This window comes from Corvus moneduloides, chromosome 6 (genome assembly GCF_009650955.1).
Source record: "Corvus moneduloides isolate bCorMon1 chromosome 6, bCorMon1.pri, whole genome shotgun sequence".
NCBI classification, from domain to species: Eukaryota; Metazoa; Chordata; class Aves; order Passeriformes; family Corvidae; genus Corvus; species Corvus moneduloides.
Window position 1 is genome coordinate 14,439,097 of NC_045481.1, and position 14,119 is coordinate 14,453,215.

At 39.2% G+C, this 14,119-nt stretch overlaps 1 long non-coding RNA gene across 4 annotated transcripts in view; it reads right to left on the bottom strand.

The window, feature by feature from the left end:
* Positions 1-14,119, bottom strand: part of LOC116445014 — a 166,212-nt gene that overhangs the window by 90,745 nt on the left and 61,348 nt on the right. The gene's annotated exons all lie outside the window — the stretch shown is intronic.

Consider the following 14,119-nt stretch of genomic DNA (forward strand, 5'->3'; position numbering starts at 1 on the left):
CAAATCTGACTTTGGCACAGAAATTTTGTGTTCAGGCAGGCTGTTCCATTTGTCCACAGCATTTTTTCAGAAGCTTTTGCATCTGTTTTGCAGAATAATTCATTAAATGTGAGGCTAAGCAGCAAACAGGAAAAAACCCAAACAAACTAAAAATTTAAAATATGACGGACATATTAGTTCTCAACACAATATTTTAGCTTGTGCTATGAAATCTAAATTCTACTGTGGAGATGTTATGGTGGTACCAGCCACAGATATAGCAAGCATATTCTCTCAGTCTATTAAAATATTATGAAAGCCAGGCATATTTAAAGAAGCTTTTAACATACTAGTTGCTATACATTGCAGGCAACATTTGTAAAATATTAACTGCTTTATTGCTAATTTTGTTTTGAGCCATATATTGTTTAATTAGGATTTTACTCAGGAGCAGATGGTTGTCTTCATTAAATCATAATATATTCTACCCAAATAGAAGCAGCTGTTTTTTTGAATACACTATAATTTATTTCCTGCATGCCAGAAACCACTCTGCAGGGAATCCAGGCTATAATCATTCAGTTTGTTTTCACTGCAGCTTATTTACAATAAACTTTGAAAGTTTTTAGAAAACAGAAGTCAAATGTAGGTGACATTTGTTAGCAATAGCAATTTTCTATTATTGAACTTGGTATTAAATCTATATTCACAGAAGTACTTCCAGCTGTACATAAATGATAGTCCTAGCATGCTATGTGTTGCATACCAACATTGGTACAAGAAAACAGCATGTAAAGAGCTTCCAAAATATATAACAAAACAGACAAAAGAAGTTTAGTCTTTAGTTTTCCCATTTGATGACAAAACCAAAAAAGAAACGTGGATGATAAGAAACATCATCAGAATCCCAAAGACTCTCTCTGGCAGCCAGAATGAATCTCTTACAATTTCACTCAACTGAGCTGCAAATGCCACATGTACCAAAATGGTTTGTAATTCTTTTCAGTGCATTTAACAAAAAGTTTTTCTTAGGAAGGCATTTTCTTAAATTACTGGGTTCCTGTCTTCTCTTTACAAAAGAGAGCAGAGTTGGAGTTCCCAGATTACATTCTTATCGCTTCACTTACCATGCACTGATATGCAGAATCATCAGAGAGCTCAATTGTACAGGTGAGGATCAAGAGCTCCTGCTCTCCTATGCTGACAGATTTCTGGCAGTTTCAGTCACAGAACCTATGATCTCTCGGCACATTGAAAATTTTAGATGTTCCTCAAAGCCTCAGGAATTACTGAGGTAGAGCAGGACTCTAGATGATAACTTCCAAAAATACATTGTTTAAATATGGGTTGACTATTAGGCACCTATCTTAACATTCTTTGTAAAGTATTACTCCTTCTTCTGGATTCTTGTTTGTGCTTCTCTCTTTCCCCTACCTCTACAGGTCAGCTTTTCTGCACCCTATTTCACTTCTCATGATTTTTACCCCCTCCTTCTTTTTTGACTGAGACTCTTTTGACCTTTTTGTCTGAATTCAAACAAATTCTTCTACATGCCATTTCATATTAATTTATATATTATAAAGATGGAAACTAGCCACTAAACACCTAAGCAGGCACTGTGCATGTATGTGTGTGAGCACTGAATTTAAAAATTAGACAGTTACAGCACTTGTAAATATCCTGTACAACCCTTGTTAGAAGAGTGATAGAAGGTCTGGTTTCACTAATGACAAGTTCAATTTAGATTCCACATTCCTTCTTTAGATTTGAAAAGAAAGTAACAGTAGATAACCATATCATATCATATCATATCATATCTTAATTTGTCTAATTTTCCAGAAATATAACTACCTCATTCTAAAAGTCCAGTTTTATTTAGATGAAGCCAGGGCATCTATACACAAGAGCATCTCAGAAAAGTGTATGTTGTGATTCAATGCAGAGACAACCTCTGAAACTAGAGGCATATCGAGATATATTTATCCATCAGAAGTTTTCCCCAAAGAATCCACTACTGAGTTGCCTTAGTGTGCTAGTATTTTCTATTTTCAACTCAAAATCAGTTTAGAGAGAAAATATTATTTCAGCTTGTGTGCTTGTTCGCAAATTGCCTAATCCAAAAGATAGAAATTCAGTGACTGACTTCTAAGACAACATTCAGAAAAAGGCTTTCAAAAGAATTAGATTTTCTTTTGGAAACAAATTTGATTTAGAAAAAGTTATAGGACGGGAAAACCTATTAATCTAAATTAAAGGACACTAATTATTTCAAGAAAAGTGTCGTTCTCAAAACACTGCATGACCATGCCAGAAGTTCACTGAGCCTTTCATCACTTTGTCACTGATTCTGTTAATGTGTACATTTTACCATTCCTTTTCTAGCAAAATCTGAGAACAACATTTTTCAGCCTTGAGTACCTAGCATGTTTCTGTACCAGCCCTTGTAAGGAAGAGAACAGCACAGATAGACCATGGCACCTCACTTTGGTAGGGGTGGGAATAACAGTAAGCAACAGTGAGGACAGAGGATTATGACTGAGAAATACTTCTGGGAAAAGGAGACAAACTGAGTATTCAACAAATGAGCAAGCATCCTATTACACCCTCCTGGTTGTCTGCACCAGGTCTCTGCACAAGCCTTCTCACCCAGTAAGAAAATACTTTCCTCCATTGCTCTTTAAACAGCAGAATTGTCTTTCTATACCTTGCTTTTAAAACAGTTCTTAAAGGAACGGTATTACCTCAGGGAAGGTACCAGGCTCAGGAAATTTCTGTTCCCAAGATGACAGTTTTATATATTTACAAACAATTTAAAAGCAGAGGGCTGCTCTTTGCAACCGTAACCGTAGGAACAGAGACCAGCACCTGCATTGATAGAGGACTGGGATTCCACTCTGCATAAATTACCTCAGCCAAAAAATGCTTACCTACTGAGGCCATACAATTAAATAAACATTATTCCAGTAACTCTTTACGTCAGTGATGTGGAGCAATCTCCTGCTGTCAGGGACAGAACTATAGCATCACAAACTTGTGGCTGTCAAAGCCCCAGATTTGTTTAACTTAACAGAGAAGCCACCTCCCAACTGTTCTTCCCATTTTGTTTTCACTTGTCTTTCTCTTTTTGATGCTTTTCATCTTTTTCAGCCATATTCTTCATACTCCCCTTTCTTGCACTTCTCCTGCTTCTCTGCAAATAATGTCGAGGAGAAACCAACCTTAAGGTCACTGATTGTGGGGAGGGGTTTTTTAAGGTGACTTCCCTGCTCAGAACTGCTGCTGTTCATGTGTCCTGTCCTCTGTTAGAAAACAAAGGATGATACACTGTGCTATATCCTGACATGTATCCCCCATACTTTAAGGTTTTCTATCTCCACTACTGGCTGAGACACCAGACTGCCAATTTTCATGACTAACAGGGAAATGGCACCACATGTCCTAAAGCTAAGGGCTGTATTGATGAGCCATATGCATTATGTGGTGTCTGCAGCACACAGAACAACATTTTGTTCAGTAGAAAAAGTGGTTATTTTGGATTACTCTTTTTAATGTAGGATGGATGTGAAAGTAAATAAGCCCTACTCACTTCTTTCAAAGATAAATTTTCTTGTACTTCATAGTAATAAAAATATAACTGCATTTTCTAATGCATCTGGCAAACACAGATAGAGTGATAGTAAAACTGACATGCTGAAGTAGCAGTGATATGCTAAATTTGACATCTTACTCTTGCTAATGCATCAGGACACCAGAACCAATCATTCATAAAGTCTCCTTTGAGATTTGAGGAGATCAGGTTGAAGCAACAGTCAATGGTTCTTGTTTTACATCTATTGGAATGTAAAGCCAAAAAAAATCCAAGTATGCAAATACAAAGAATCTACTAAGCAAATTGTGTTGTAGTGTTAGGCTAACAAAAGCAAAAAACAATTTAAAATATCATTCATACAATCCTATGTCCAAAAAATCAGAACATTCACAAAATATTCATATTTTGAGCTATTTTTCTTGTAGCCTGGTATAACTTCCAGACATTTGTCATGAAATGATTAGCTGATATAACTCCTTGTATTTTAGATTTCATCTTAGTTCTTACTGCTGGAAAGTCGGAGAGGGGTAGAGAGAAATCCTGCTAAACAGCATTTACTTTCTCAAATAAAAAAATGTTCAGTCTTCAGTCTCAAGGTGCCTGATCACCTTGCTACAATTATATGAATTTACTCCAAGAGTTTCTTTTGAAGTGAACCAACTACTTCCAACCAAGACAAAACTGGAGCATAGTCTGGAGAGCGTTTCACTCCAGGGACTGCTTGCATCAGGCAGGAGGAGCAGGATTGTGCCCAGCTGGGATCTCTCCATCCTAATGAGTCGTTCAGTCATTTCTCACCAGGCTTTGAAACCCCTGTACTTTCCTGCCACCTCTGAGTGTGGGCAGCACACCGTTTGGTTTTAAAACTACAGGAACGTGCCTCTGGCACACTGTGACACTCCTTGGAGTATTTAAGGAACTGCAGAAAAATTACCTCCAACACTCTTATTTCCATCTTCCCTCAAAAAAAAGAGACATTTTGGAACAACAAGGAACATAAAGAAAACTGCTGTGGAATGAACTGCAGCTATTCATACAGTGTCAGGTGCCATTCACCCCCAACACTCTTCTCTAGTTGTCAAATATGTATATGAATAGATGTTTTGAAGTGTGTGTGTATTACTGGGAACAGGATGCAGACTGTGTGCATTATGCTTGCACAGTGCTCAGCACAACAGAGGCTCAGTTCTCCCACAATTTCTGAAAGCTGTCTTTATTAACCCATTCTTCAAGTCTCACAACAGCAACAACACACCCACTGCACAGCAGATGCCCATTCTTCTCTGTATCACGGGCAAAATCTCCCCACATTGAACACATGACACATTTATAAAAGCTGTGCTTCCACACAGAAGCTTCAGACCTTGTGCTTTCGTGGTGGCTCTTAACAGCTCTTTATGAGAAGGTGTTTTTTAGGACTTTTTTTTTTTTTTTGAGAGATGGTAATTTTCTAGTTACCATTGATTACCTTCTATTCTTGTGGAATGACAATTCTTAGAAAGGGATGGTGCTGATTACCCCCTAGTGTCTCCCAAAAGCTCTTGATCCAGATTTAATACAGATTCATAGAATGTTATGGTTTGGAAGGGACCTTAAAGATCATCTAGAGCCAGCCTCCCCTGACATGGGCCGGCAGACCTCCCACTAGACCAGGTTGTTCAAGCACTTATCCAACCTGGCCTTGAACACTGTCAGGGTTGGGGAATCCAGAACTTCCCTGGACAACCTGTTCCAGTGTCTCACCACCCTCTCGGTAAAGAATTTCTTCCTAATACCTAATCTAGACATCCCCTCTTTTAGTTTGTTCCCATTACTCTTGGTCCTATCACTACAGTTCCTGACAAAGAACCAACCCCTCTTTGGCTTCCCTGTAGGTCCCCTTCAGATACTGGAAGGTTGCTGTGAGTTCTCCATGCAGCCTTCTCTTCTCCAGGCTGACCAGCCCAAACTTTCTCAGCCTGTCTCTGTAGGGGAGGTGCTCCAGTCCTCATATCAACTTCGTGACCTCCTCTGGACTTGCTCCAACAGTTTTGTGTCCTTCTTAGATTGGGGACACCAGAACTGTACGCAGCACTCCAGGTGGGGTCTCACAAGAGCAGAGTAGAGGGAAAAATCCCCTCCCTCAGCCTGCTACCCACACTCCTTTGGATGCAACCCAGGCCATGGTTGGGTTGGCTTTTGGTGCTGCATGAGCACATTGCCAGCTCACATTGGGTTTTTCATCAACTACCACTCCCAAGTCTTTCTCCTCAGGGGTGCTCTCAGTCACTTCTCTGCCCAGCCTGTGGGTGTGCCTGGGATTGCCTCAACCCAGGCATAGGACTTTGCACTCTCTTTATTGAATTTCATGAGGTTTGCACTGACCCACCTGCCCAGCCTGTCCAGGTCCCTCTGAATGCTATCCCTTCCCTCCAGCATGTCAACTGCACCACACAGCCTGGTGTTGCCAGCAAATTTGCTAAGGTTCACTCGACCCCACTCTCCATGTCACCAACAAAGATGTTGAATAGTATTGGCCCCAGTGCTAACCCCTGAGGGATACCACTCCACTGGTATTCATGTGGAAAATGACCAGTTGACCACAACTCTTTGCATGTGACCATCCAGCCAGTTCTTTATCCACTGAGTGGTCCATCCACCAAATCCATGTGTCTTCAATTTAGTGACAAGGACGTAATGAGGGACAGTGTCAAATACTTTGCATGTGAAAGACCCCATGCAGGGGCAAACAAAGCAAAAAAAAAAAAAAATCAACTCTGCCTTTATGTTCAAACACTTGCATAGTTGGAGGAAAATTACCAGAAAAAAGACTAGACCAAAAAGACCTCTGAAGCTGACACCATTCTGTTCTTTGGACACACACTGATCTAACTCATATTAAGCAAACTAAAGTAATAAGGAACGACCCGAGCGGGAGAGCGTGATCAGATCAGTAGCAAGAATTTGGGGTTTTTTTTAATTACTATATTTATTACATTGGTTGTCTGAGTTCTCTCCAAGATAATGATGCAAATGCATCGCAGTTCAGTGCAACACAGGGACTATCCCAATTGGAAGGACCTCATTTAAAATACGCTGGCTAAGATCTTGTAGCCCTTGGTTGCATTGGGAATGCACAGCTTCAAATTAGCTCCAAAAATGCTGTACAAGAAAACCAGAGTCATCATGTTTATTACACTTTGCTGAGGCTTGGAGTGACTTTGTGCTTGCTGTTGCATTTCAAAGCATACCTTGTGGTTTTAAGTCCTGTTTCCTGAACTGACTTCCAGGTATTTTCCACACTGTTGGCAAGCTCAAGGATATAAGAATTTAGGGATACTTATTACCTTGTGAAACACCTAACTTTACCTCAGGCTTTTACAGAAAGAAGTTGAGAGCTGAGTTCCTACAAAACATTTCCAAAGGCTGCTGACAATTTGTTGCATATTTCTGCATTGCCTTTTAAAAGGCAGTGCTTGGAAGTAATGTTCTATTTTCCTTGAAATCTCAGCAAAAATTCATAAGAGCAGCAATAACAAAAGAAATGACTGAGCATGATACTGCTTGATGTCTTAACTCCCTGCATCACAAACAAATTTTTAATTAGTGCAAGTTTATTTTGGTATAGAAAGAAGCTACTGCCCTTGCTGATCAGGGTTACAGACTGAGGATCAATGGCGATATACTTTACTGCTTGAAATTAAGGGCAGTGGCCACAAGTAGTCACCTTATCACTTCCTATCCACTTCTACCACTTCCTTAATGTATCAGCTAAACCTTCGTAACTGCCCATCTGAGTGTCTCTCATTTGCCTCAGATGCAAATAAAATGTATTGTGAAGGACTAATTGCATACCACTTGTCACATGAGCTGGTATCTGACCATGTGTGTGATTTTATGTGCACATTAATTGTGAATCAAAGCATATCACTTTAACCCACCACACATCTTCTGAATGCATCAGGCCAGGGAGAGGACCTTGGGGGATTCTGTAGCTCAGCTGATGTAGGGTAAATCATCAAGTCATGGTAACACCAAGTAGTTGTTTTCCATACTCTTGGAGTCTATGAAGGCCCTGTCAGAATAATTTATTCCACATGGAGTATTACATATAATACTCAAGCTGTGCTTCAGCTCAAATTCTGCAAATGAAAATAGTTGTGTGAGAGGCATTGTCAATACAATCCACTCAAATATCATGGACCAGGCTCAAAATAAATTAAAAGATTGCCAAAAAGTTCTGAGTTTTCTTACGTGCCTCCTGGATTTGTTTTGATTGCAGTTTTTTTCTAAATCCCCCTAGAATATTTTCACTTTTTTTCCCCTAAACCCTACATGCTGAAGTCATGCTCTTTAATGAAAGAACACGGAGATGCTTGAATTTTCATTCAAGAACAGGGATTAGCAAAAAGCTATTAATTATCATGAGGCTTTAGGTAAAAGTGTAGAAACTATAAATGCAACAAACAAGGCAACATTTTAGCAGCATGCACTTCACCAAAGTCATATGTGAATAGGCATTAGAAATAGTAGCACTTTAGAATAACAGCAGAGGATGAAAATCCACAACTAAGCATGATATTTTCTTGCCTGGGTTTAAGGGATTAAGAAAATAAAAGCAAGGCTGGTTTTAAAAAGTTGAGATTCTAGTTCACAGAAAATCTCTGAAAAAATTTTGGGTGAACATTATCAATTTGTATTTCCACAGAAATAGATGGCAGATCAGTGATAAAAGACAAACTGCAGTTAGCCAAGGAGAAAAGACAGTCTCGGACTCTGAGACACAACCTGAATTTACATCCACAGACATTCACAAAAGTCAGGTTTAGCATCATGAACTTAACTTCCCAGGCAAGAAGAAACAGAGGCAGGCTCCACCAGCACGATCTAACTTAGCAACTCTTTTCAGGCCCTTGGAAATCTTTTTCTCTCAGGAGGAAGTCTTAAATTACGAGAGAATTAATGACCATCAACTTCTGAGTGGCCTGAGATAACCCTGTTAAAAAAACACCAGCTATTTAACATTGTTGCTTTAATGGTGTCACTGGTTATATGTCAGCATAATTGATGCTCTGTCACTTTAACTTAATAAGTAGTGTAATTGATGCATTATTACTTTAGTTCTTCTTCATTACAAAGGTTATTAAGGTGCACTGTAAGTTAGAGTAATTGGACATTTCAATTGCATGGCTAAGGAGTTGGAAATAAATAGCTCTAGGATCTAGCACTGATGCTTACCTTTGAAATGTGCATCACATTTATATACGTAAAAATGGATTGGTTTTGTCAGGGGTAGAGAGGTGAAAAAATATTAAATTAAGATGGTGTTTAACTTTTTGGATTCTATTTCATATAAGTTTGCAATCCATCTCATTTGCTCTTTTTTAAAGTTCCACAAGTTTCTAAGCACTCTAGAGATCCTGAACCTCTGAAAGAGTCTGGCATAGGGATGTACTTTTCCATTTTTCACAGATGGCTCTGCACTGCAAGAACTAAGTATTGCAGAGATAAGGATCTTTGTTCTGCAAGTAAAGATGACCTTGTCCTGTCCACAGTCTGCCTGACAAAAGCAGTGTGACCATAGGTGCCACACCCAAGGCACCTCACTAATGCAGTCAAAACTAGTTGTGTCCAGACCTGATCGCTTGTAACTCCACACCTACCTACACCAAACTATGGTCTCAAATATTTACCATCCTCTGCAACATGTGGGAGACCAGATCAGTCATGCATTTCAAATTGCATCCTCAAAAAGGCAGCAATCTCTGGTGGGAGAAGAACGAGTGAGTGCTGCACAAACCTGACTGAGCACCACGCGTCAGTCCACCCATAAGGATACCAGCTGCATATTGAAGCCACCAAGTTTCCAAGACTTAGCATAACAACTTTTTTGGCAAACCAGAATGAAGCAGCAGTTGTAGTATGAGAGACTGTCAGTAGCAGTAACCTTACTGAAAATTTTTATGCTAAATCCCATTTCATTTGGAAAAGGAGATTTTACAGGTTGATTCTTATTTGAAGAGACAACCCTGCCATGGGGGATTTCAGTGGCAGCATTGAAGAACTGCAAAGACAGGAAACAATGAAAGAATCTTCTTGATTGAGAGATGAAAGATTTTCAAATTAATCATCTTCTGTTGCTGACATTGAACTAGAAGGACTTTTCTGGCTTCTATGGGGAAGAAAAGCAGTGTGTTTTCTCTGCCCTCTGATTTTTTAGTGCCCCACTAAGTTCCTAGACTTTAAGACAGAACATAGAAGACAGCTTATGCAGCTATAGGGCATAGGTTATTGTGATGAGAGAAGGCTGCCTCTCAAGATGATCTCAAGAAAATGGCTTGGCACAAATAAATAATAGAGTTTGATCCCACAGGTAAGACTTTATGTAAGTTATTTTACAATACTAAGTGATCTATCTCCCTCTATTGCTCTGTGGCGGGAGAATGAAGAAGAGACACAACTATATTACCTGAGGATGCAGTGAGACTGGATGGGATAAACTAGTCTATATCATAATACTAATGAAATCACGAGTCAGGAATTAAGCTGAACAAATGATTATTTTTCATTCTTCATGCTGAAGTAATTGGCATGTTAAATCACATATGCAGAGGAAATATTGCAGACAATGTTCACAGTCATAAATGTGGATCTTGGTAATTAAACTGGCATAAACATTGCTTTTATATATGACTGGACTCACACTTTTGCAAATAGCCAGGCCATCCAACAATTTTAGAACCACCATATAAGTAAATAGGAAGAGTATCTATTGTACAGTATTGCTGTAAACTACAAGAATCAATATTCCTGGTGAAGCAATCATTCATAGGAAGGTACAACACAATGGGCATAGCAGAGCATAAGTGCAAAAGATGGGCTTCATTTAGTATAACCGATGCCTTAAGAGGCCATCTAAAAACAGAGACTAGACAGGACTAAGGGAATAAAGGTAGGTACTGCCAAGATGGACCCCAAGATGGACCATGGGTCACGCGTTCTTCACACTTTTATAGGTTTGGTTCATTTGCATATCAGAGTTAATTCTCCAATTAAAGCTTCAGTTTAATGATGTAATTCTCCTCAGCTTGCCCCCCTCTCAAAGGCTTTTGGTTTATACTTTTTGGGCCTAGGATGGTCTGGGTGTCCTTGAAGAGCAGGCCTGGAGAGGCTTTATTATGTCTACTTAGCACGAGAGAGCAGAAATTAACAGGCTACAAGAAGCTTCAGAGTTACACATTAGGCAGTACAGGATTCGAAAAATATAAAAGTTAAAACCTAAGGCATCGTAACCAGGTCTTCCCCTGAAGCTTGCACATCATTGCTACAAAAGGTTCCATTAGTCTTTTATGTGCTTTTTACATATGATTGTTAATCCTTTACAGACTATAAATATAACTTTTCATCTGCATAGTTTACAGGAACACATCTACTTCTTTAAAATAAATTCTTTGCAAGGTCTTTCATCAACACGTACTTCATCTTTTGCAATTGTGAGTTTACATTAACATGCACTAGTAAAATACATTTTAACACTGATTGACACTAGTTCTTAAGCCTTTTTTTATATTTTGTCCCCTATGCCTATTTTTCTGACAGCCAAAAGAGCTTCCCCTATTCCTGCCCTCTCAGAAACTAATTCCCAAAGACCCCTTTGTGCAAGTGGGGGGGTTGAGAAACACTCCAGTTCAGTTACAAATAACTTTAATCACATCCTTGTATCACGGGTCCCTAAGATTGCCAGAATAATATTTAGTCTAATTGATAAATAGCAGAGACAACTAGTTCTCTCTGGCAATGGCTTAGTTACATGGACAAATTTATTTGAACTGCCTGAAAGAGCCTAACTCAATCTATGTTGGATGGCCAAGCAGACTGCAACAGCTTTCAATCCCCCAATAGTCAGGGCTGAATCTGAAACCTGCTTCAACAGAAAAGATCCTTTTCCAAATTTCTTGGCTTAATATTCGGACTGCATGGTCTAGGTCTTTGCAGCCATCACAGCTGGGGATACAAAGGAACATTCCTACTGCCAAGGTGAAAGACCCCGTTTTCCAAGGTTATCTCAGTACATCTCATTTTATGACTTTATATGGGCAATGCACGTTGGTGACAGATATTGTTGTCCAATGATGACCCTGTAAGGCTGTATTTCAGGAAAACTGTGGGGTTTGGCTTAAAAGGGATATCTGCAGTACTACCATCAAATGACTTTCAGATGATCAAACAGACCTGAAAGTAAGTGTGACTTTCTGAATATTTTGGTGCTTAATTTCTGCAAAAGTAGAACGTAAATGTTGACTGCACCCTGTCAATCTGCTAAGTAATTCAGAGAGGTTGAAATGCCTCTTCCAGCAATGCATGGAGCAATTACAGGTTATAATCATACTGGTATCAGACTGCATAAAACCAAGAATATGTTAACATTGTGAGAGTCTAAGTCAGCCCAAAAACTTATTCATTCTATTCTAGTCAAACTTGTTCCAAGGGCTTTTGAAAACAAGGACCTGGCACTACTTTTTGTTCCCCCAAGCCAAAGCACACCAAGTGGCTATGTAAGTATTTCATTTCATTCTAGAATTAACATCTCCCACTAAGCATTTTGGGAAGAGTCCTACCACAAAAACTAGCACAACAGCAAAAAGAACTGGTGGTTGATTTCAGCTTTTTGTAGTCTCATTGCTCTCCTTACTGGGTCATCTTACATCTTCTGTATGTCACAGGAATATTCAACAAGTGGAAAAAAAAATCAACTTTCCAGGAACAGTGATTTACTATGTGCATATATGATAGGATCTGAACCACTGGATTTATACCACCGGAAAATATTAACCCTAGAGTTACACAAAGCTGGGGTTAGGGAGCTGCCCACTTGCAAAGAGAAGAATGGAGCTGGAGGTATCCTCCCAGTAAAGGCCTCTCGACTTATTTGGATCATCCAGGAAAGATACTTTAAAGTACTGTTTCTAAAATTACTCTACAGATAGTTGTACAAGGAAAGAGAAACAGAGAGACACGAAAGCTGTTAATTGTTCATGTCTAAACCAGACTAATATAACTATTAAAGGGGAAAAAAAATCAGATGGTGATCAACAGAGTATATAACACAACAGTAAAAATATTTCCATCTGTGAAATTATAGACCTACAAGAGCTTTAACTTTTTAGTATGGTGACATTTCCCCCCAATATTTCTACAGCAAGTTTCAGATTTCCCTGAAAACTACATTTGTAAGTTAAACATAGTTTTGGTTTACAGTTAATATGCCTTGAGTTTGTCTCGCTTCACGCCTCAGAGAGGCTTTGGGAACAGTGGAGTCTAAGCACAGACCCAAGCCCTCAGCAAGGCCTTGGCCAGTGTAGGAGGGAGTGGGGAGCACTGGGAGAAGCATTCTCAGAAACACACTCTGCCTTATTTTATAGGGTTATAATTTTCTGTGTATGAGCATTTGAAACCACTTAGTTTTCCAGCATGCACATATAAGCAAAACCCTGTGATTCAAGATAAAATGCTTCAAACAGGACTTCATGTCATTTCCCCTGAAGGGTAAAGGACCAGCAAAACCTTCCAGCATGAGTCAAGTCTGGTTTTATAAATGCAGCTAACAAAGGAGCGAATCCCCTCTGACAAGCGCGTGAGGTGTTTGTGCTAGACAAATTAGAGGTACAAAGCCGTGTGTTTAATTCTGACTGAAAGCAATTGAGAGGTACAAATTGTACCAGAGGAACTTTCTAAATTGAAGGTAATGCGGAAAAGAGACTCAAAAAAACAACACTAAAATGACCTCCACACAATGACAGTTGAGAGATGATAAAAGCTTAGCAATTTGGAAGAGGGAAAAGGAACAAGGCAAGGCAGGAGGACAGGCAGAGAAGTAGTCTGGAAGTTTTTAATGGATAACTTGTTTTTGGGAACACAAAAGCCCTGCTGCCATGCCTTCTTGGATTATTTCCACTGTTACAGATGAACCCACAGCTTAGTGAACACAAAAGCCAGGACTTTTTTCTTTGGTTCCCCTCTTCTTTTTAGCACAAAGAAAGACAGCAGTCATGTCAGGAAAGATTTGGTGGCTTTAATTGAGCTGCAGTTGTATCCTTTTCTGTGTTTTCTATCATGTCAATTTTCCAAGTGGCCATCAAGTTTTTGTCAGCTGAAGCAACCTAAATATACAAGGGTGACATTTAGAATAGCTCCAGGATTTGCCTTCCTCCTGGCAACACTATCAAGAAGGGCTTTAAGCATGCTTAAGTTGACTTTAAATCAAGATGTCAGTTTTGAAATCAGGCTGTCTTTGGTGTTCTTGTCAATAATGCTGAATTTGACTTAAGTCCCATACACCTTCATGCATTAACCAGCCAGTATTTGAAGCTATGTTCCTCTAGTACACATCACAGACTTTTGTCCTTTACTTAGGATTTGGGACATTTACAGTTTGATAGGGTGACATTTTTTTCCCCTTCTCTTTTAATGGGAAAGCCAAATGCTTTGGTAGGACAATGGGGGCTTTATGATGAAAGAGATTAGATTTAGATTTCGACTGGATATTAGGAAGAAATTCTGTACAGTGAGGGT